The sequence below is a fragment of the Urocitellus parryii genome, chromosome 11 (assembly GCF_045843805.1).
Source record: "Urocitellus parryii isolate mUroPar1 chromosome 11, mUroPar1.hap1, whole genome shotgun sequence".
Taxonomy (NCBI): Eukaryota; Metazoa; Chordata; class Mammalia; order Rodentia; family Sciuridae; genus Urocitellus; species Urocitellus parryii.
In genome coordinates this window covers 124,054,986-124,076,817 of record NC_135541.1, presented here as the reverse complement: position 1 = coordinate 124,076,817, position 21,832 = coordinate 124,054,986, and the positions used below count along the sequence as shown (strand labels likewise).

Here is a 21,832-nt window from a genome sequence, read left to right as displayed (position 1 = left end):
AATATATAGCTACAGGGGCTGGGGTTGTGGCTCAGTGGTAGAGTGCTTGCCTAGCATGTGTGAGGCACTGGGTTCAATCCTCAGCACCACATAAAAATAAACAAATAAACAAAATAAAGATATTCTGTCCATGTATAACTAAACAAATTTAAAAAAAATTGTAGCTACAAAAATGTGCTAATGAATATGTAATAAAAAAGATGTCAATTGTGGGGCCCAGGACATAGAGGGGGTGATGCCTGACAATGCATCTGACATGGAATTGGGTGGGAAAGAGAGTAGGGGGAAGTAGTTGGGGATGGTGAGAGATGGATGAGGCAGTGAGTCACATATCATGGTGCCCAAGTAGGGCCCAAATCCTAAATTCCAGCAGGGTGGGGGAATGCTGTATTCCATGGTCTCTTTATGAAGCAAAGTAAGTAATGTTTATCATAAACAACAAACAAGTGAAATGCCTAATACATGACAATATTCAAATGAAATTGGGACAAGTGTTTTTCAGAGAGCAGAATGCTCCAGTATGTGAACACCAATCTGCAGATACAGTAAGAACTTCAAAAAGCCAACCGGGAAACCGAATGCAGAAGGGAAGATCAGAGGCACTGCCCCAGGACAGGAGTCGTTCTATGGAAGTAAAAATGAAAACCAACAAACAGAACACCCGGCAAGGGAGATGGCAGTAGTACCCACCAGCCGCAGTCTCAGAAGGAAAGACCCGGCAGATCCTCCTGTTGAAATGAGGAAACATTGATGAACAGAGCTTAAGTCAAGATTCCTGAATAGCTGAAACCATGGCTTGTTGGTGACTAAGATTTAATTACAAGGCCAAAACGACTCTTTTATCTTCCTGCCAGGAAGAATGTGGATTTCATTCTACAGGATTATGCCAAGTACAAGAAATCTCTAGGAAATACCAGGAGTGTGCTGTTAATGAGGTAGTGGTGGGGATAAAAGAACCTGCCAACGTGATGATGAGCAATCAAGCTTTGCACACTTGAGCGACTCCAGTCTGCAGATGCTCTTGCAGATCACCAGGATGTCCCCATGTCCCTGGTACATGGAGCCTCAGATCTACTGAGATTATTTGTGCAAATTAAATTGATGTAGGCCTGATACACTTCTGGATGAGAAGGAACTTGCTTTATTACTGAATCATCTTTATGATTTCCTAAAGCACCAAAGACTTTGCCGACAACTTTGCTTAGTACCAGAGATTATGAAATGTTTCATCAGAAAGCTGCATGAGGTATTCTCAGGCACGTATGTTTGAATCTCTGTAAACACATTCCATCCCTTTCTTGTACAAATGAGGTACTTTGAAGCTGTCAGTATATAAAAGAATTGATGTTTGTTTTCTGTTTGATTTTAAACAGAAATTAAAGGAGGTTATGGCCCGTCTTTCTTTCTTTCTTTCTTTCTTTCTTTCTTTCTTTCTTTCTTTCTTTCTTTCTTTCTTTCTTTCTTTCTTTCTTCCTTTCTTCCTCCCTTCCTCCCTTCCTCCCTTCCTCCCTTCCTTCCTTCCTTCCTTCCTTCCTTCCTTCCTTTCTCTCTCCCTCCCTCCCTCCTCTCCCTTCCTTCCTTCCTTCCTTCCTTCCTTCCTTTTCATTTTAAAGATGCTACCAGTGTAGTCAGTGCAGACAGAAGACAGGCATGCTGTCGAGGGTTTCATTACTTAGTGGACAAAGCTACTTTGGAATGCTGGTGGTACTATTCTTTTGATACTCTACACTTTTATAATATATATTAGTACTATATGACAAAATGCTCTGATACCTAGTGTCAGAGGTTCTATCTAGCATAGTTAACTGAACATATTTATCCATTTGTGCTCCTTTTAAAAAACAGTGCTTATAATAAAAAGCCTATCCTTTTAAAGTCATCCGTGTTGTTCTTTGCTCAAATTGTTGAAAAATTGTGGCACCTTGTTTCCAGGTTTTTGTATTTGTGTCTGATGCCTTTTTTAACATGATAGACACAATGCATTGTGTAGCTATAGTTTTCTGGACAAGTCAATCTTTTAGAAATTGTTTTTCAGGTCTTCAATGAATTTTTTTTCTTTAAATTTCAAAGAAAAGATATGTATATGGTGACATCAGTAACACAATATTGAGGAAGGATAAAAAGTCTTTGTATGCAATTAAATTAAATTGTAGTAAGTGGATATAATCACTAGAAGATGTTTCAAGTAAGCCTTGTGGTAATCACAAAGAAAAAACCTGTAGTAGATAGCAAAAAATAAAGAGAAAAGAATCAGAGCATATCACTACAGCAAACAAACATAAAACCACAAAGACAACTAGAAGAGAGAAACCAGAACTATGAAAGAAAATGACCAACAAGTGAAAAGAGGAAATCCTTGCCTACCAATAATTACTCTAAGTGTAGATGGCTTAAGTTTTCTATCAGGAGACAAGGGCAGTGTAAAAAAAAAAAGAAAAGAAAATTACAGGTTGATAACCCTGATGAATAGAGACATAAAAATTCTCAGCAAAATACTAGCAAATCAAATTCAACAGTCCATTAAAAGACATCCAAAGTGTAAAGGAAGAAGTAAAATCATCTTTGCAGATGATATGATTTTATATATAGAAAACCCTAAAAACTCTATCAAAAAATTGAACAAATATAAGTGAAATTGGTAAAATTGCACGGTACAGAACCTACCTACAAAAATCAGTTGAATTTCTATATACCAACAATGAACTGTGAGAAATGGGGAGGTATTGGTCAAAGGGTCCAAAGTTTTATTTATTCAGGATGAATCCATTCTGGGAATCTAATGTATATACAGTTAACACTACTGTACTGTATTTTTGAAATTTGCTAAAAGAGTAGATCTTAAATGTTCTTACTACAATAATGTAATTGTGAGGTGATGGATATATTAATTAGCTTGGTAGTAGTAATTATTTAACAATGTATACATATATTAAAAAATCAGGGCTGGGATTGGGGCTCAGTGGCAGAGCACTTGCCTGACACATGTAAGGCCCTGGGTTCGATCCTCAGCACCACATAAATAATAAATAAATAAAATAAAGGTATTGTGTCCATCTACAACTTAAAAAAAATAAATCATATTGTACATCTTGAATAGTACAATGAACTTGTCAATGATATCTCAATAAAGGGGGAAAAAGCTCTACGTAGAGTGATATTACTGAATTTTATACTTGTGGTTGGTTGCCTTGCAGTGGTTCCAGTGTGTGTGTGTGTGTGTGTGTGTGTGTGTGTGTGTGTGAACTTTTTGAAGACAGAACCTATACTGCGTCTCTCTTGTGATCCCATTTAGCTTCGTGGGCTGCTGCGGTTCTGCGGCAGCCACATACCTTGGTTGCCTCAGTTGTCTTAGCTGAGTGCAGCTTCCCTGTCAAGGCTGGTCTCAGGCCACAGGACCTCTGGACCTTTGAGCAGGACTAAGGATCCGATGACAACCTGCAGATCCTGGGATGTCATCTGAGTCAGGATCACCTCGTCCAGAACTGCGGGCTCTGAACATTTACTCATTTATTCATTCAGCAATGATGTGTGCAGACAGTGGAAAGGGATTAAAGCCAAACTGTCTAAGGAGCTCTTCACGGCACTGAGGGGAATCTAGTCCTTGAGCCCACGGGCCCTGCCTGGGGTGTGGGTCTGGAGTTACTTCATTTACCTTGGCTCCTAGGACCCACACCGTGTTCACTTCTGTCCCCTGCCTCTGTGACTCTTCCCTGAACACACCCGGCTTTGTGGCTGCTGTTGGGCTGTTCTCTCGGATATCTCTTGGTTCTTTCCCTTACCTTCTTCAAGTCTTTGCTCTAATGTTACTGCCTCAGGAGACCGGCCCTTACCACCGTGTTTAAAACTGGGCTCCCCAACATTCCTTATCGTTTTTCATTGCATTATTGCTCTTCTCCGTAGCCCTTGGTATTATCTGAGGTCATATTTATTTATTTCTTACTGTTTTGGGGGGGGGTACTGGTGATTGAACCCAGGGGCGCTTAACCACAGAGCCACACCCCCAGCCTCTTTTCATATTTTATTTATTAATTTACTTTTTGTGGTGCTGGAGATTAAACCCAGGATCTTGTGCATGTGAGGCAAGCACTCTACCAACTGTGCTACATCCCCAGCCCTTATATTTTATTTGGAGACAGGGTCTTGCCAAGTTGCTCAGGACCTCATTAAGTTGCTGAGGCTGGCTTTAAACTTGTGATTCTATTGCCTCAGATTCCCCACCTGCTGGGATTACAGGTGTGCTCCACCACACCCAGCCCTACTATCTTGTAATGAGGGTCTAGTCCATGAGAACCACATCTGTACATTTTTTTTAAATTGCTCTAAACCTGGTACCTTGGTGGTTTGGGGAACACAGTGGGCACTCAATATTTGCTGAATGAATAAATGAGTAAATGTGAAATGAATAAAGTTTACTCATTAATGACCACAGTATTTGGAGCTGATAGAGACCCAAGAGGCCAAGAAATCTAACTCTTTTCCTTACTCTAGTTTCCTGGCAAGAGATTATTTAATCAAACTATAGTGGAAATGCTTATTCATTCCCACGGATGGATGACTCTTTAGTTTTCTGACTTGTTTTTCTTTCAAAGGGAATGAAACCTAGAGGTGAGGGCTCCTTGTTTATAAGATCTCACTTCAAGCTCTTCTCTCCTATCTCCAGAACGTGGCTCCCAGGCCTCTGGAAATTCCTACTTTGCTTGGGAGGACATTTTCTGAAAATTAAGAGCCCTTCTTTTGACCTTGAAGACACATGGAGAGAAGAATCAGGTCATGTTGGTTTGTAAATTTGTGGTTAAAATTCTCTGAGGAGACTGATAACGTTGTAGGTGTGGGTATTTCGTGAGAGAGCTTGAATTCACAGACTCTAGACCTACAGAGAGTTGCTGGTGCAGGGGCACCTGAATGTGTGTGGACGCTCTTCTCTCCCTCGGCTCTTTTTCAGATGAGCCTAGGAGCAGGGCTGCATAGACCATTGGTCCTGCCTGGAGAACAACTGTGCTGTGTTTCACAAGCTCTTCAGGGCTCTGCTTGGACATAGTGAGGGACTGAATCCAAGTGTGGCTACACCAAAGGTGGGGGTAAGGCACTTGGGCAAACATACTCCAGAGCTTTGTTATTTTAAACTCAGACTCTGGCAGGGGCTTGGAGTCTGGTCAGTTGGTAAAGATGTCCAGGTAGAGATTTCTGGGTTCCGTGGGAGGTGGTACTGGATGATCCGTTTAAGTCATAGCATCATGGAGGTGGATCACCCAGTCAACTCAGAAATCATTTATTCATCCATTGCAAAGTCCCTCTGGGGTAAACCTGACTGGTGGTCCTGCAGCCTCTTCTTAAGCAGGGTTTGCAAAGAGAAAATCTCTCCCTCCTGCAACAGTGGACTTTGTTTGGGGGCGGTTACAATATAAAGGTTTCTCCTGAAGTTGGGAAAACCTTCTTTTAACTTGGACTCCTTGTCTGTAGTCCTACTCTCTGGAGCAGTTTAGAATGGCTCTTTATTCTATGTAGTAGCCTTCGTGTACTTGCCAACACCTCTAACCCGTAAGTCTCCCCGAGGAGAGGAGTCTTTATGACACTCTTCTGGAAGACCCTTAGGCTGCAATGTCCCCCGGCCCTCGCAATGTCTGGACTGAGCAGTGGCAGAACAGAGAGTTCTATTTCTGCCTGTCTGGACACGACTTCTGTTAATTTAAACTAAAATTATTAGCCTGCTTTATTTCTTCTTCAAGCAACCAGTATGCTGCTATTGTATTATAATCGCAATCAATGAAAAGCCTTAGATCTCTCAGACCTACTTGGGTTGAACCTGGTGACCTTCATTCCACCTCCTCACATTTGCCTTTTTAAGATGACTCGTCTTTAAAGGCCCAGGCTGAATGCTTCTTTCAGCAGGAATCTTACTAGTATCCCTCATCAGATGTAACTTTTTCTTCCCCGGACCTTGGGTTTGATTATAGACCTAGTACAGTATTAGATAGGTTGACTTACGTGTGCCACCTCTCAGTAGGTGTGGACTGACCCAGAGCAGGGATGGTTTGATTCATGTTTGTGCGCCTGTCACTTCTAGCAAAGACACGGCTTGATTCAGGCATTGGGTCCATGGATTGCGATGCCCACCAGGCAGCTGTACTCACTGGGAGGCAATAAACTGATTTGAAAACACAGACTCCTGGAGTCAGACACAGATTTGAACTTTGTTTCTGCTCCTTACAAGACATATGACTTTTCGTAAATTATTTAATCTCTCTGTCCCCCTTCATCTCCCATCTGAAGAATGGGAGATGATTAAAAAAAACCCACCATAACTTGTGAGGGTTTATGAGGTTCACATGGAGTAAGGCAGCATCATGGGACAGTTTAATACTGTACCCGGCTCACACATGGTGCTCAGAGGAAGGTAGCATTGGTTGTTTTTTTACTCCTATGTGCAAACACTTTTTTTTTTCTTCTTTTAGACTGATCACATGGGATTGGGATTGTTTTCTTGCCTCATGGCTTGTGAGTCTCTGATGGTGGCCACCTGCCTCTGTACCCCCAGTGCCCAGCAAAGTAACCAGAAAATTACCATCAGTGTTTGTTGATTGAATGAATGAATCTGAGACCTTTTAACTGTAGCCTAGTGTTGTTCTACATGTGTAAGGTGCTGCTGCTGTTGGTAGGCATTGCACTGCTGGGCTTTAAACACGAGTAAGATCAATGATTTCCTTGGCTTTAGAGAGTGTGAACCAGTATGAAAGGCACACTTTCAACTTATGAATTTTAAAATAAACAGAATGAATTGCAATGTCCCAGTAAAGGATTGAGGAGGGTAGAAGCAAAGAGGTGGAGAGAGGACATAAGTGACCAAGGCAGGCGTGGGGGATGGCTTTACGGAGACAAAAACTCAAGACCACATTTAGGATGAACACAGTACTGAGGGAAGAGCCTCATCTGTGATTTAAATTCTTATCATTCAGTAATGTCTCCTTTACTGTGAAGACACTTCTCTTGCCCCACACAATGTGATCCACCCTTCCTTTGAACCTCCATGTACATTCTTTTTAGGGCCTTAATACCGTCTGTTACAGCCCTTTATAGCCCTCAGTGTTCAGGGGTGATCAACAAATATTGTCATATCGAATCACCGTCACACGCACAGTTTAGCCCCTGCCACTACCCCTGTCGGGCTCTGTTAGGGCATGAGCTGTGTCTTTGCAGTTCTGTAGCACACAGAATGCACCAGGTACCATGCCCGGCATCCCACAAATCCTTACAGACACCTGAGGAAGAAGATATTACGTATAATTTTTTTTTAAAAAATCTGAGTTTTATTTAAAAAAATTTTTATTTTTTAAAAAAAATCTAAACTTATCTAAATTTTAAAATAAGGAAACCATGGCTCAAGTTGTGCAGGAAATTGGGCAGATTGGAACTCATGTCTTTTCTTTTTTTAGTTGTAGTTGGGCACAATACCTTTATTTTATTTATTTATTTTTATGTGGTGCCGAGGATCGACCCCAGGGCCTCACATGAGCTAGGTGAGTGCTCTCCCACTGAGCCTCAGCCCAGCCCTGGAACTCATTTCTTTTGTACTCTAATCTGCTGCTCCAAACTCCACAGCATACTCCACAGGGAATCTCGTGCAAGGCTTAACAACTATTAAATAGACTGAATTTACTGAGCAAACTTGAAACATATGTGTCTCATTCAGGGACAATCAAGGCTAGAGCAAGGTTCAGCCGTATTGGTTTGGGGACAGTGATATAGAACAAAAAGCAAAACCAAAGCAAAAAAATCACACACACACAAAAGCAGTCGCCAGGGACATCCAATCAGGCAGGAACCAGCACGTGTCCCTTTTCACATCAGGAGTGGTTTCTGCAGAAACTGGTGACAGCCTGTAGGACAGAAGTCTTGCTTATTCACTGGGCAGAGAGCGCCATACTGTGACCAACCCTTTCCCAACCTGCTTGTCCTTTTGTCTAGGCATTTCTTAAGGACTTAGGACTCTGGTGACCAGCAGGTGGCACTAGAACCCCACGGGATACTTTTCTCCAGTTTGCATTCATGGTGTTTTTCAGCCTCCAGAATATTTACTTTTCCAAACGTTGTACATTGTAATATGCCAACTCCTCATTTTAAGGTTGAGAAAACTGGAGCACAGTCGAGGACATAGATGACCCAAGGTCAAATGTGGCATTAGTAACAGCAGCAGGAATGAATCTCAAGTTTTTTTGAGGTTCTAGTCTAGTGCCTGAGTGGGTGCTCTCTCTCTCTCTCTTTCTCTCTCTCTCTCTCTCTCTCTCTCTCTCTCTCTCTCTCTCTCTCTGACTGTTGCTACTAGGTTTTAATTTATTTTATTTTAATAAAATTTCCTTTATTAAAGTATATTGACAAATAAACTCATAAAAACTTGAGGTGTGCTCTGTGATGACTTGATATATAGATGTGTTATAAAATGCCTCTCACTACAAAGCTGATTAGCGCATTTATCACCTCAGAGTTACCATTTTTTTGTGATGAAGACATTTAAGATCTATACCATTAGCAAATTTCAAGTATACAATTCAGAATCATGAACTATCATAACCCTGCTGTGTGTTAGCTCTCCCTAACGTATTCATATATTACTGAAAGTTTTTGCCCAGCATCTCCTCTTTCCCTAAACCTTCAGCCTCTGGCAGCCGCAATTCTATCCTCTGCTTCTATGAGTTCAACTTTTTAGAAGTGAGCTCATATGGTCTTTCTTTGTCTGATTTATTTCCCTTAGCTGTTTCATCCATGTTGTCAAGAGTGACAGTGTAATGCCAGATTTGTGGGACCCCGTTAGACCTCCAGGAGTCGAATCCGAATCCGATGCAATCACACAAGAGTCTTTATTGCAAGCTCGAGCCTGGACTCACAACCGTTCCCGACACAGCGGTCCCAGGGAGTGAGTCCTGGTCCTTTGTTCAGTGAGATTTTATAGGTTTTGGGGGGATACTCTATGTGTCACAATGTCACACAGCAAATCATTCCATACCTCAGGAAAGTCAAACAACAACTCTTAACATTGATTAGCACATTCACTGGAGGGAACAAGTTGGGGAGGGGTGATTGGTCAGTACAAGAGGGGGATTCCTTTGAACTGATTGGTTTAGGCCACGAGGGGTGTACGTGCTGAACTACATGGTTTCCCAACATGTTATCAACCACCATAAACTACTGGGAGGGTCATCTGGCATCCCAGGTATTTCCCTGTCTCCTGCTGATGGGTGGCTGCTAGGGGGTTGCTATGGGTCCCCACCTAGCCTGACTGAGTCAGGGACACCTGGCGCAGCAGATCTCTCCTGTTATTTGTAGATAAAACAACTCAGCAGGGTGGGTAGGGCCTAGGAGTGCTCTGTGGGTTTTTCCATGGACAAGGGTCACACCCCCTTCCTTGGATGGGCTTTACTCTGAGGTAGAAGCTGGTTTCTCAAAAATGGAGTCACGTCAATTTCTCAACAGGATTTTGTCACTGAATAATAGTCCATTACTCATACACAAACACACATGCACAAATCACCCCCTTTTTTTTTTGTTCATTCATCTGCTGATAGACACTCGGGTTTCCATATTTTGCTAGTGGGAATAACGCTTCAATGGATATAAGAGTGCAAATATGCCTTCAAGAAACTGATTTTGTTCCCTTTAGATATACAACAAGAAGTGGATTTGCTGGATCATAGGGTACTTCTATTTTTAATTTTTGAGGAAAATCTACACTGTTTTTCAAAATGGTTATACCGATTTACATTTCCACCAACAGCCTACAGGGGTTCTCTTTTCTCTACTTATTCCCCAACACAGGCTCTTGCTCCCTGTGCCAGGAAGCAATTTGAGTCCGGGACTCTCCCCAGGACCATCTGGGGCTGCCCTGGACGCTGTAGGCAGAAGACAGCCCTTGTCCCTGAAGTTTGATCATTTCCAAGGCCAGTAACTACAATGGTTCTCCCACACCTGGAAGCTAATGAGTAATGAGCACTATTAAGGCCTATTTCAAATGTAAAAAACCTTGAGATAATGTACTAAATTGTTCAGAAGGTTGTTTTCTTAGCGCCTGCTGGAATACTACAGGATTTTCTTTAACATCATTGCCAGAGTTCCTGCCTTCATCCCAGTGCCGGTGAGGACGAGGGTGGAAGAATTTCCAGTGTTGCTGAAAACCAGAAGAGACTTCAGCTGAGAAACAGAAGAGACTTCGGATCAAGCTAGCTGCCTGCAGAACTTACCTGGACTATGATTTACGTGGACTGTGAGTTAATCTATTGAGACATTGCTTTACCTGGACTGAGACAACAAACTGTAATCTACAACAAATTGTAACTCAGTATCTTTGCTAATGGTGTCATTGCTGGTATAATTTTTCCAAAGGCTTCTTACTTGGAGCCATCAATTGGCTTGGTATCGTGGCATTTTGTATCCTCCCCTTCTGCTTGTAGCAGATTATTTATGGTGTTTATGTAAAAACCACTATGGTCATTATTTAAATTAAACAAAAGGGAGAATTGTTAGGGTCTATAAACAAGTCAAGATGGCGCCTGGCATTTTGCAGAGGGAGTGGTTTGTGAAGTAACGCCAGCCATGAAGTGTGGAGATTCCTTATTGGCTGACTGCTGTATCTAGTTTATGTTAATTAAGAGAAGCTGTGTGGAATGTGTATATACCCCTCCTGTCCTACAATAAACGGCTCCCACTCCTGCTGTATCAAGGTACACAAGTTGCTTGTCACCCCCCAGTTATTTTGTCCAGCCAGCCGGGCTGCGGCAGTTCTCTCTGGTCTTTTTGAGAATAGCCATTCCAACAGGTGTGGGTGATAGCTCAGTATGATTTTGATTTGCATTTCCTTGATGATTACCAATGTCACCACCTTTACACGCACCTGTTGGCCATTCATATATCCCCTTTTGAAGAAATGTCTATTTAGGTTCTTTTCCCTTCTTTCAGTTGGGCTATTTTCTTGCTGAAAATTGAGTTGTTCACATTCTTATGTATTTTGGATATTAATCCTCTATAAGATACATGGTTCACAAATATTTTCTCCCCATCTACAGGTGGCCTTATCATGGTTTCCTTTGCTATGCATGAGTTTTTTAGTTTGATGTAGTCCCATTTCTTCATTTTTGCTTTTGTTGTTTTACTCTTGGCGTCATATCCCAAAATCATCCTGCAGGCAATGGCAATCATCCTGCAATCAATGGACGAGGTGGCACACACCTAATCCTAGCAGTTTGGGAGGTTGAGGCTAGGCCTGGGTAAGGATTCCAAGTTAGAGGCCAGCCTGGGCAATTCAGTGATACTCCTCCCCTCAAAAACCGTAAGGGGAGGATGTAGTTCAGTGGTAGGCACCCTTGGGTTCAATTCCCAGTAGAAGGAGGAAGAGGAGTTTTTCCCCCAAGTTTTTTTTGGGGGGTACCAGGGATTAAGCCCAGGGGGGCTCAACCACTGAGCCACATCCCAGCCCTGTTTCATATTTTATTTAGAGACAGAGTCTCACTGAATTGTTTATGGCCTTGCTAAGTTTCTGAGGCTGGTTTTACACTGAAGTCTTTAATCCATTTTGAGTGAATTTTTGTGAGTGGTCTTAGCCCAGATGATGCACACAGGATGAGGTGGATGTCGGATCAGGCGAGGCGGGCAGCAACCAAAGGAGGCAGATTCTAAAAGGCTGCCAAACAAGGCTTTATTGAGATATCACTCCTCCCGGGCAGAACTCGATCAGACCCACAGAGTGGACAGGAGAAGGGTCTGAGGAGAAACCACACGGAAGCTTGACTGGACTGGACTTTTATGGGGCTTACAGCAGGAAAGGAAGGGCTTGGGACAGGAAAAGGGGTTTTTAGGGCGCCTTGTCCCGTTAGAGTTGGTCAGGGGAGTTGGCTGAACTCCAGGATTGGCCAGGGGGTCCTGCTGATGGACAGGCTTAAGTCAGGAGATCTTGCTGATTGACAGGTGTTTCCGCTGGCGCCTGGTTGATGTTCCTTTCCCCCATGGGCTGCTTTGTTCTAAGTCGCCACCAAGTCGCCACCAAGTCGCCACCACCGACCTAACCGCGAAGACAGAAAGCAACCCTTGGATTGATTAGCTCAGCTGCTGAGAACACCTGGCATGGCTCATTTGGGGCAGAAAATGGGAGCGGGCTAAACAAGGGTCAGGGTTATATAGGTTTTGTTGTATTGGGGTCTGCTGATTCTTTAGGGTGGGACAGGAATGTGAATAGGAAATTTCCTGGGGCTTATTATATTGGGATCAGCTGACCCATTAGGGTGGGGGTCCAGCTGACCCATTAGGGTGGTGGTGGGGTCCAGCTGACCTATTAGGGTGGGGGTGGGGTGCCGGTCAGGTTCCAGTTCCTTTTGTGTTCCTTCACTCTGGCTGAGGCCTGGGATTTTAAATGGCAAAAGCTTAGGGGAAATGTCCTTGGACTTTTCTTTCCCTGTCCTTCCAGTATCGGGCATGGAGCAGAAAGCCTCTTTCCAAGGCTACATTCCAGGTGTACCCGAGGGTGGGGGGTCCCAGGGCGCCCGGGTGGTGTGTTAGAATTCACTTGTTATCTGGGAGTTCTTCACTTCCTAGGTCCTCTGGCAGACCTCTCCATCCTGTGGAGCTCGCATAACTCAAGGGAATCTTGTTCCCTGCCTCCAGGTTAGGAAGGAGAAGAATAGGAAAAAGAAATGGTTCCTTTACAAAAAATAAGACTCAAGAGCCACATTCAAAAGGAGAGGTGCTCTGTTAACACAAAGAAGGGTTTGTCGCTGACTGAGCATTGGAGGAGACACATTGTAAACTTAAATTTCAAGGAATTAAGAGATAGGAAATGTTGGGTTTGAACTCCAAGGGAGAAGAAGGAGGAAAGTATCTAAAGACCAAGAAAATAGAAAGCTCACAATCTGGGGTCCTGCAAGTCAAGAAGTTGTTTGGTGTTGGGGGAATTTACCACATCTCCGGGGTCCTATTTAAATGGGGTTTGTGGGGAGTGGTTGTATTCAATACCAGCTTTCAGAAAAACAGGAGAATTTCTGTTTCAAATCTTCATCTTGGTGGGGAGGTGTTTGGGGCCTGGAGAGCCTTGATAAGAGGACTGAAGTGGCCCCGCAGGCAGGAATACACATGTGCAGCGTTAGGTAGCCAGAGGACCTGTGGTCAGCTTCCTGGGCATCCGTCCTCGCGTGAGGACGTTTCTTGCTCTCAGAGTGAGGAAGTTCAGCAATGTTTTAGTGGGGCACAGGACATCTGAAGGGGTGGCAGAAGAAGGTGGGGTGGGTGAAAGCAAAGTGAACAGGAGAACAGACAACGGGTACTGACTGTTGGTGCAGGGTGGAGGAAGGAGGGGTGGTGGGATGGAGAGTCTGTTCAGTTGAAATTTTTTTCAGGTGGTGATTTGAAGTTGGGTGGGATGGGAGCATCCACTACAATTGGGATCACTCTCCTTCCTCTTTTTATTTTGGTACTAGGAATTAAATCCAGGGGTGCTTTACCACGGAGATACCTCCCTAGCCATTTTTCTTTTGAGACAGGGTCTCACTAAGTTGCTTAGGGTTTTGCTAAATTGCTGAGGTTGGCCTTGAATCTGCAATCTTCCTGCCTGAGCCTCAGGAGTCTTTGGGATTACAGGTGTGAGCCAGTGTGCCTGATGTCCCAGACATTTTACTTTTTGTTTTTATTAGTGCATGATGGTCATACATAATATAGTCAAAATAATATTCATGTGGCATAATCACACAGGCATGGGATTTAATTTAGTCCATTTCAGTTCCCAGTGCCCACCCCCTATCCTTCCCCTCCTCACTCTTCCTATTCTCCTTCCTCTGCTCTACCCGTGTTCCTTCCACTCATTTATTTATTTTTAATTGGTGATATCCATAAAGGTGGCCTTCGCTGTGATACATCCACACGTGCACATCTGGTAATGTTGTCAGATTCACTCCACATTTGCTCCCTTTCCTGTCCCTCTTTTCTTGCCCCTCAATCTCCTTCTTCCACTCCACTGATCTCCCCTCTATCTTCATGATATCTGACCTCCCTTGTTCTCCACCCCCTTACTTTGCTCAGCTTCCTCATATGAAAGAAAACATTCAATCTTTGACTTTCTGAGTTTGGCTTATTTCACTTGGCGTGGTGTTCTCAGGTTCTATCCGCTTACTGGCAATGCGTGATTTTATTCTTCTCTATGGCTGAATAAAACTTCATTGTGCAGGGGCTGGGGATATAGCTTAGTGGGTAGAGTGCTTTCCTCACATGCACAAGGTACCAATCCCCAGCACCTCAAACAAACAAACCAACAAACCCCAACTCCATTGTGCATATATATATACTACATTTTCTTAATACATTCATCTGGTAATGGGCACCTGGGCTGGTTCCATATTTTGACTATTGTGAATTGTGTTACCATAAACATCGATGAGCCTATATCACTATTGTATGCTGGTTTTGGTTCTTCTGGATAATGATGAACCCAGCCTAATTCCATCTGAAGATTGGGAGCCATCTCGTCACAAAGTCATAAAAAGTCAATTTCTGTTTTACTATAAATTACTGAGATTTCTAAACTTGTTTGGAATTCCTGCCCAAGCTCTGAACTCACCCAAGCCTGGCTCTCCTTGAACAGATAACAACCCTCTCTAAAACCTCAGTGGTGCCTCATAAATCCTGGCTCCCCTTGACCAGATAACAACCCTCTCTGAAACCTTAGCGGTGCCTCATAAATTCTGACATTGGGATCTGAATTTACTCCCTACCTTAAAATATCATTCCACGTAGATCATTACCCTGCTGTCTGCCTTTGTATTATGCTTGTCAAAATCCTTTCAGCTGTAAGTTCTCAAGACACCCCTCTTTGCAACTTTGTGTGCTAGAAAACCTTGTTCCTGGAGGGCTGGGGGTGCTGTTCTCTGGCCTGGGTTTTGGGTGAGACAGTGGCTGGCCAGCTTTTGTGTACACAATACAAGCTTGCTTTAATTTGATGTAAAATTGAAGTCGGTGGTCTTTTCTTGCCTTGTGGTTCAACAATAAATACCAAGGAGTGGGATAAATGAGTCATATTGTAAGGGTCTGCGGAGGAAGAGACCACCAAGAGACTGACTCATGCAATTGCAGAAGGGGATTTATTGAGGATCCAATTCAGCGCACTGAGGCTCCAGGCTCACTCAAGAAGGGAGAGCAGCCCAGAGCCCAGAGCAGAGGTTAAGCAGAGCTTAAGTACACTTTTTGGGGAGGGCGGGGGCTTTGTATACATCAGAACAAATCAGCATGAGGCGCGGGAAAATTGAACAACAACTCTCATACATGATTAGCACATTCATTGGCGGGAACAGGTCGGGCAGGGGTGATTGGTCACTCCTAAGCGGGGTACACATTCAAACTGATTGGTTCGGGCCCTGTATGCCTATGTGACAAGCTGCACAGGGCCCTAGGCTAAATGGCCAGTAGGGCGTTGTCTTAACTGCCTCAGGAATTTCAGGTTCTGGGTGTAGCAGAGGAACTTAACAATACCTGGTCCTTTACATTTTAACTCAGGCTTTGCAGCTTAGAAACTTTACCCTTTCAATATCATGGTTCCTGTTTTAGTCAGATTTTTTTTTTTTACTACTGTGACCAATATATCTGACAAGAACAATTTTTAAAGAGAAAAAGGTTATTTGGGGGCTCCCAGTTTCAGGGGTCTCAATCCAGAGATGGCTTACTCCATTCCTCAGGGCCTGAGGTGAGCCAGGACATCAGGGCAGAAGAGGGAGGTGGAAGAAAGCACCTGGGAACATGGCACCCGTGGAGCAAATTCAGAGAGAGAGAGAGAGAGAGAGAGAGAGAGAGAGAGAGAGACTCTCCCTTTACCACAGACAAAATATATACCTCCAAAGCCTGCCCCCTAGTGACCCACCTCCTCCAACCACACCCTACTTGCCGCAGCTACCACCCAATCAATCCCATTGGGAGATTAATTCCCTGATTAGGTTCAGGCTCCCATAACCCAATCATTTCACTTCTAAACTTTCTTGCATTGTCTGACACATGAGCTTTTGGGGGACACCTCACATCTACACCTTAACAGTTCTCCCCCCAGACTGCTTCCTACAGTGGTTGTGCTCATTTGCACTCCCACCAACGGTGTATGAATATATCTTTCTCCCACAAGCTTGCCGGCACTTATTATATTATTTTTATTCTTGATCGTCGTCATTCTGACTGGAGTGAGATGAGGTCTCAGTGTAGTTTTGATTTGCATTTCCCTGGTGGCTAGGGACGTTGAACACTTTTTCATACATGTGTTGGCCATTTGTGTTTCTTCTTCTGAGAAGTTTCTGCAGTTCTTTTGCCCATTTATTAACTGGGTTATTTGGCTTTCTGGTGTTCAGCTTTTGGAGTTCCTTATATATTCTGGATATTAATCCCTGTCAGAGGAGTAGCTGGCAAAGATTTTATCCCATTCTGTGGGCTCTCTTTTCATGCTCTTTATTATTTTCTTTGCTGTGCAGAAGCCTTTTAATTTGATGGCATCGTACTTACTGATTCTTGGTTTTATTTCTTGAGCTTTGGAAGTAGGTGCTGAGCCAACATGTTGAAGTATTGACAAGCTATGTTTTCTACTGGCAGTTGATACATTTCTGGTCTAATTTCTAAGTCTTTGATCCACTTTAAATGGCTTTTGTGCAGGGTAAGAGATTGCTTTGGCTATTCCCCCAGCCCTTTTTATTTTTTATTTGGAGATAGTGTCTTGCTAAATTGCTATGGCTGGCCTCAAACTTGCCATCCTCCTGTTTTAGCTTCCCTAGTCACTGGGATTACAGAATAGCTGGGATTATAAATATGTGCTGCCAGCCTGGCCCATTCCCCTGAATTTGATTCCTTGAAGAGCTTCCTGATTAAGTTCCTATTAAAAATATGTAAAGAAGAAACAAATTCTTTGTACAGATAAATAAGCAAAAGCTATCAGATCATAAATCATTTTTGTATTTATTATCTCAAAATATATATTGAGATAAATTTTTCTAAGATCATAACATTGGTAAGTGATAGAGCAAGGTCTTAAATATAAACAGGTCTTTTTATTTAAGTCCCAGTCTCTTCCCATATAATTGGCCAGTCACAGTGCTTGGTACCAAAGATACAGCGGTGAATAAGATGCAATCTCTGTTTTCTAGGATCTCACAGTTTGGTCAGAAACAGATGGGTTTAGACTTGACTTTGGTGCAATGTGATGAGCTCTATACTGGTGATAGACCTGGAAGGTATGCCGATCAGTGCAATGGGTAGGATTTTAGCAGGGTAGGATTTAGAAGATCAGGAGACCATTTGAATGGAGGAAATGGTACAAGCAAAGATATGGAAGCTGGAAAGGTGTCTGATTAAGTGGGATTCTATAGACGTTGTGGGAAACTGAGTTGCAAGCGTACACTGAAGCCAGAACATGGAAGGCTTCTATGAGCATTCCATCAACATGTATTTATTGGACATGCATCATGGCAAGCTGCTGTCATGGATGCAGGGATACAGTAGCGAACAAGACAAGATCCTTATGCTTATGGACTTTGTATTCTAGATGGGGGAAAAGACAACAGATGAGTGACACAAAAGCAAGACATAAGCCGTGGAAAATGCTAAGGACAACAACATCAGGAAAGAGGGTTATGAAATAAAGAGTGATTGGGGGATGATCTTTTAGATCAAGTATCAGAAAAAGTTCCTTGGATGAGGTAACCTTTTTAGTTAGGGTCTGAATAAAATGAGGAGCCAAACACATATGGTCATGGAGAGGACTCTTCTGAACAAAGAAATACCTGGTTCAAAGGCTTCCAAGTAAGAACTAGCAAGTCTTGCTAGAATCATGGAAAAAGGCCCGAGTGGTAGGAAAACAGTACTGTAAAAGAGAGTGGTGAAAGGTGAGGTCTGGTAGGTAGGGCCCCTTACCGTAGGAAGACATACTGGAATGATACTGGAATTTATTCTCAGTAGAGAGGGAAACTACTCAGAATTTTTAGCAGGGAGTCATGTGATGTGGCTTACATTTTAATTTTTTCCTGGTTTTTATTGGTGCATTATAATTACACATTACAGTGAGATTCATTATGAGAGATTTATACATGTACAAACCATAATTTAATCAATCTAGTTCCCCCGTACTTTCCCTTTCCTTCTCCTCCTCTTTTGCCTGATCTTCTTCCTCTACTCTGTTGGCTTCCTTCTAATGATTTTTAAAAATAGTGCATGATAATTATCTATCAAAGTCGGATTCACTGTGGTATAGTCATACGTGGACAAAACATAATTTGGATGGTTTTATTCCCTAGGACCTCCCTTTGCCCTCCCCCTTCCCTTACTCTGTTGGTCTTCCTTCTGTTTTCATGAGATCCCACGTTTATTTCTTTTTTTTTCCTCTCTAGATACCACATATGAGATGAAACATTCAACCCTTGACTTTCTGAATCTGCTTTATTTCACTTATCGTGATGTTCTCCAGTTCCATCCACTTAGCAGCAAATGACGTGATTTTATTCTTCTTTAGGACTGAATACAACTCCATTGTGTGTGTGTGTGTGTGTGTGTGTGTGTGTATCACAATTTCTTTAACTATTGTTAGACCAGGAAGCAAGAAAAGACCACTGACTCCAATTAAAATCAAATTAAAGCAAGCTGATTATTTCGACCGGCCGGGCTGCCTCTCCCACCCAAAACCGCGGGAACAAGACAGCAGCCGCAGCTTTCCTGCAGCCCAGCTTTATAGGCCAGAAAGTTACACAAAGGGGGGTTACAGATAACAAAACTCTGACAAGCATAACATTTTTGCTGGCTCTGGCATCAGAATTTATGAAGGTCACTAGAGCCTCAGAGAGGGTCGGTATCTGGCCAGGGAAGGCCAAGATTTGTGAGGCCTCACTAAAGTTTCAGAGAGGGCTGCCATCTGGTCAGAGAGCCAGGCATGGGTGAGTTCAAGGCACGGGCAGGCAGTCGAAGCAGGTTCAGAATTTGCAGTCATTTATAGTAAAGCCAAAATTAGCTTTTCATGGCTTTGTGGCGAGATGGCTCCTAATTTTAAGAGAAAATCAGGTTGGATCTATCACTATTTGTCTGTTAATGAACAATTAGGTTGGTTCCCATAACTTGGCTATTTTGAATTGCGCTGCATTGGTATGAAATAACTGGGTCATAGGTAGTAAACTAGGGTTCTACTCCTCATCTTTTTTTTTTTTTTTTTTTTTTTTTACCAGCAATTGAGTCCAGGGGTACTTAATCATTGAGTCACATCCCTAGCCCTGATGAGTTTGATTTGAGGACAATGAATGGTTACAGGAAAGGATATCTCCTGGGTGTTTGCTTGAGCTCTGTGGTAACCCACCAGGTGCCTTCCTGAGCCCTGAGCAACTGCCAGATTTTGAGGCCTTTCACTGTATTTTCACCCTTTGGTTTAGTTTGCTGGGGAGGGTTTGAGCTGTAGAGAACATTCTAGAGGAAGACTTATCTTACTCCTTAACAAATGTGCCCTTGAAGCAGCAGCCGACACAGGAATTCCCATTGATCTTGAGGTCCCGGACAGACCTTTTCTCCAGGATCCTGGTCCTTCTCCTTGACTGTCCTTTTCAATCCTTCCAGGGGTAGCTGCTTCTTTCTTCCTGGTGTCACAAGGTGATTTTCCTGAATCTAGGATGTTGTTGTGCCTTGCACAAAGGTTGTTTTCTATGCATGTATCTCGTACTATATTTTGATTTCCTGGAGGGAGGGGACTGTTGTGATAAATTGTTATATTCTCTCTGTAGAGAGTATGACCCAGTGGCTCTCAGCATCTCCTTTCTCCTTCCATATTTCCTAGGCTCCTTCACAACTCAAGTTGTGGATGCAAATTAATGTTTTTTTTTCCAATTAGATGTGCTTGCATGAGATTTGAAAGGTAAGAATGAGTCAGAGGTCATCATTCTATGATTTTGGCTGTTTGTTTTGGAAAGCAATTTTATAGAGGTGTGGTTGTTGGCAGGCAATTTTGGTAGCAATGCCAGCAGCTTCAGGATCCTAGGTTTCTGAATCCTGAATTATAGCTCAGGTGATATATTGAACTCAATAGTCCCAGGAGTTTCTTGCAGATTTCTAATAATCCAGCCCTCATTATTCTACGCATAATATCCTTTTTGTTGAAATTACTTAAAAAGGTTACTGATTTATTTATTGAGCTCTAATTTTGTAAGAGGTTCATTTAGTCTCTCTTGTCTGATCCTGTGTTTTATGTACAGAGGATGCTCAATAAATATCCAGTTCAATTTATTCTGAGGCCAGAATCATTTTCTCTATTTCTAAACAGTTACTGAGGGCCACTGAACATCAGTGGCTACACTAAGAGCTGAGCCGTACCACGCTGAGCTGGTGTGGTCTTATCCCCAGTTTGGCAGGGAGGATAATTTACAGATGGGCCAAACGCTATAACTGAAGTGAGTGGGAATGAGGAGAAATCACTGCTTGGAGTGTCTAAGAAGGCTGCTCAAAAGAGGTGATGTCTTCACGGGTACCCAAGGAATGTCTGGGTTTTGACCAGGCTGAAAACAGGGAGGGGTTTCTCAGGATGATGGAATGTTGTATTTAAAGATACGGATTCATGAAAGACCGCAGTGAACTAAGAAAAGGCCAAGTCCTTGGCATGAGTGGAGCACTGGATACTCCTGGGAATGGCCTCTCATTAGATTGGGCTGAGTAAGGTCATCTTGGGTCAGAGAGTAAAGGGTCCATGAGCCATGCTAATAAGTTAATAGAGTTACCAGGGAGCTTCTCTGAAAAAAGAAGATTAAGGCAAGAGGAGATGGAGATGTGAGAAGATACTCAGAAGTCATGGAGGATGCAGAATGGGCAAGAATCAGTGACCCTTTGAATGTGGCCGTGAATGAGGGGTAAGAGTCAAATGTAACTCCTTGCTGGGGGAGGGGGCCAAAAGCTATGTTTAGATAAGTTCCATTTTTGACTCTTTTTTATTTGTTTCATGTTGATCCTTATTTTTATCACAGCCCAGAAAGTCAGAAGTCAGGAAATGAGGTCTTATTCTTGGAAAAGGGCCCACAATTAAAGATAACATGGTTCCACAGAGAAGAAGGAAAAGCCATCAAAGTCATTGCTCACCGATCATTTATTGAGTATTTGAATACAAGTCTGGGGTCTGCACATCGATTTTGTTGGGAAGGGTTTTCGGGACTTGGAAGCTATGGATCATGGGGATCCATAGCCTTTGGGGATCTGCAAACAGATGACATAGGCTTTCTATTTTTATGTGATTGGAAACTAGAAAGGCATTGAGTTGGAATGGGTTCAGTCAGTTCTTGTGACAGGCACTTGATGGATACTCCCTCTGGTGAGGGGTAGGGCCTGGGCGTGGGGGATGTCAGTGTCGTTGGATGGTCTCCTGGCAGCCTCTCACGGTGTTCATTCTAGTCTAGACTGCGATGCTTGCAGTTTCTGATGTTTTATGCACCCGAGCCCAAGCCCTCCCAAGCCCAAGTTTCTTCTCTTTAGTTGTAATGTAAATCTTTGGCGTAGTTTTCCTGTTTCTGAACTTTACGGAGAAGTGTTCCATCTTTCAGTGATCCAACCAAGTCTCACTTGTTCAGAGGGCCAACCAAGAAATGATTTAAATCCCTAAATTGATCAAAATTAAGAGTTGATTCTTTCACCCCATTTACTACTTAGATTTCACCCAACCAGAAAATCCTAGGATTGCTGCTTAAAAGCCTGAAATGCCTAAAAAGTGAATCCTAGTTCTCAAAAGCATCCCTGCAGGTAGATGGAAGGAAGATAGACTTTTTCAACTTTTAAACAGAACAAAGATGACCTTCTTGGGGGTGCCTTCTTTGACTTTGCACATAGC

The 21,832-nt window shown here is 42.9% G+C and overlaps 1 pseudogene; it reads left to right on the top strand.

Annotated features, from left to right (window-relative positions):
* The first annotated feature begins 510 nt into the window (after positions 1-510).
* On the top strand, positions 511-1,270 carry LOC113193426 (mortality factor 4-like protein 1; annotated as a pseudogene).
* The last annotated feature ends 20,562 nt before the right edge of the window (positions 1,271-21,832 follow it).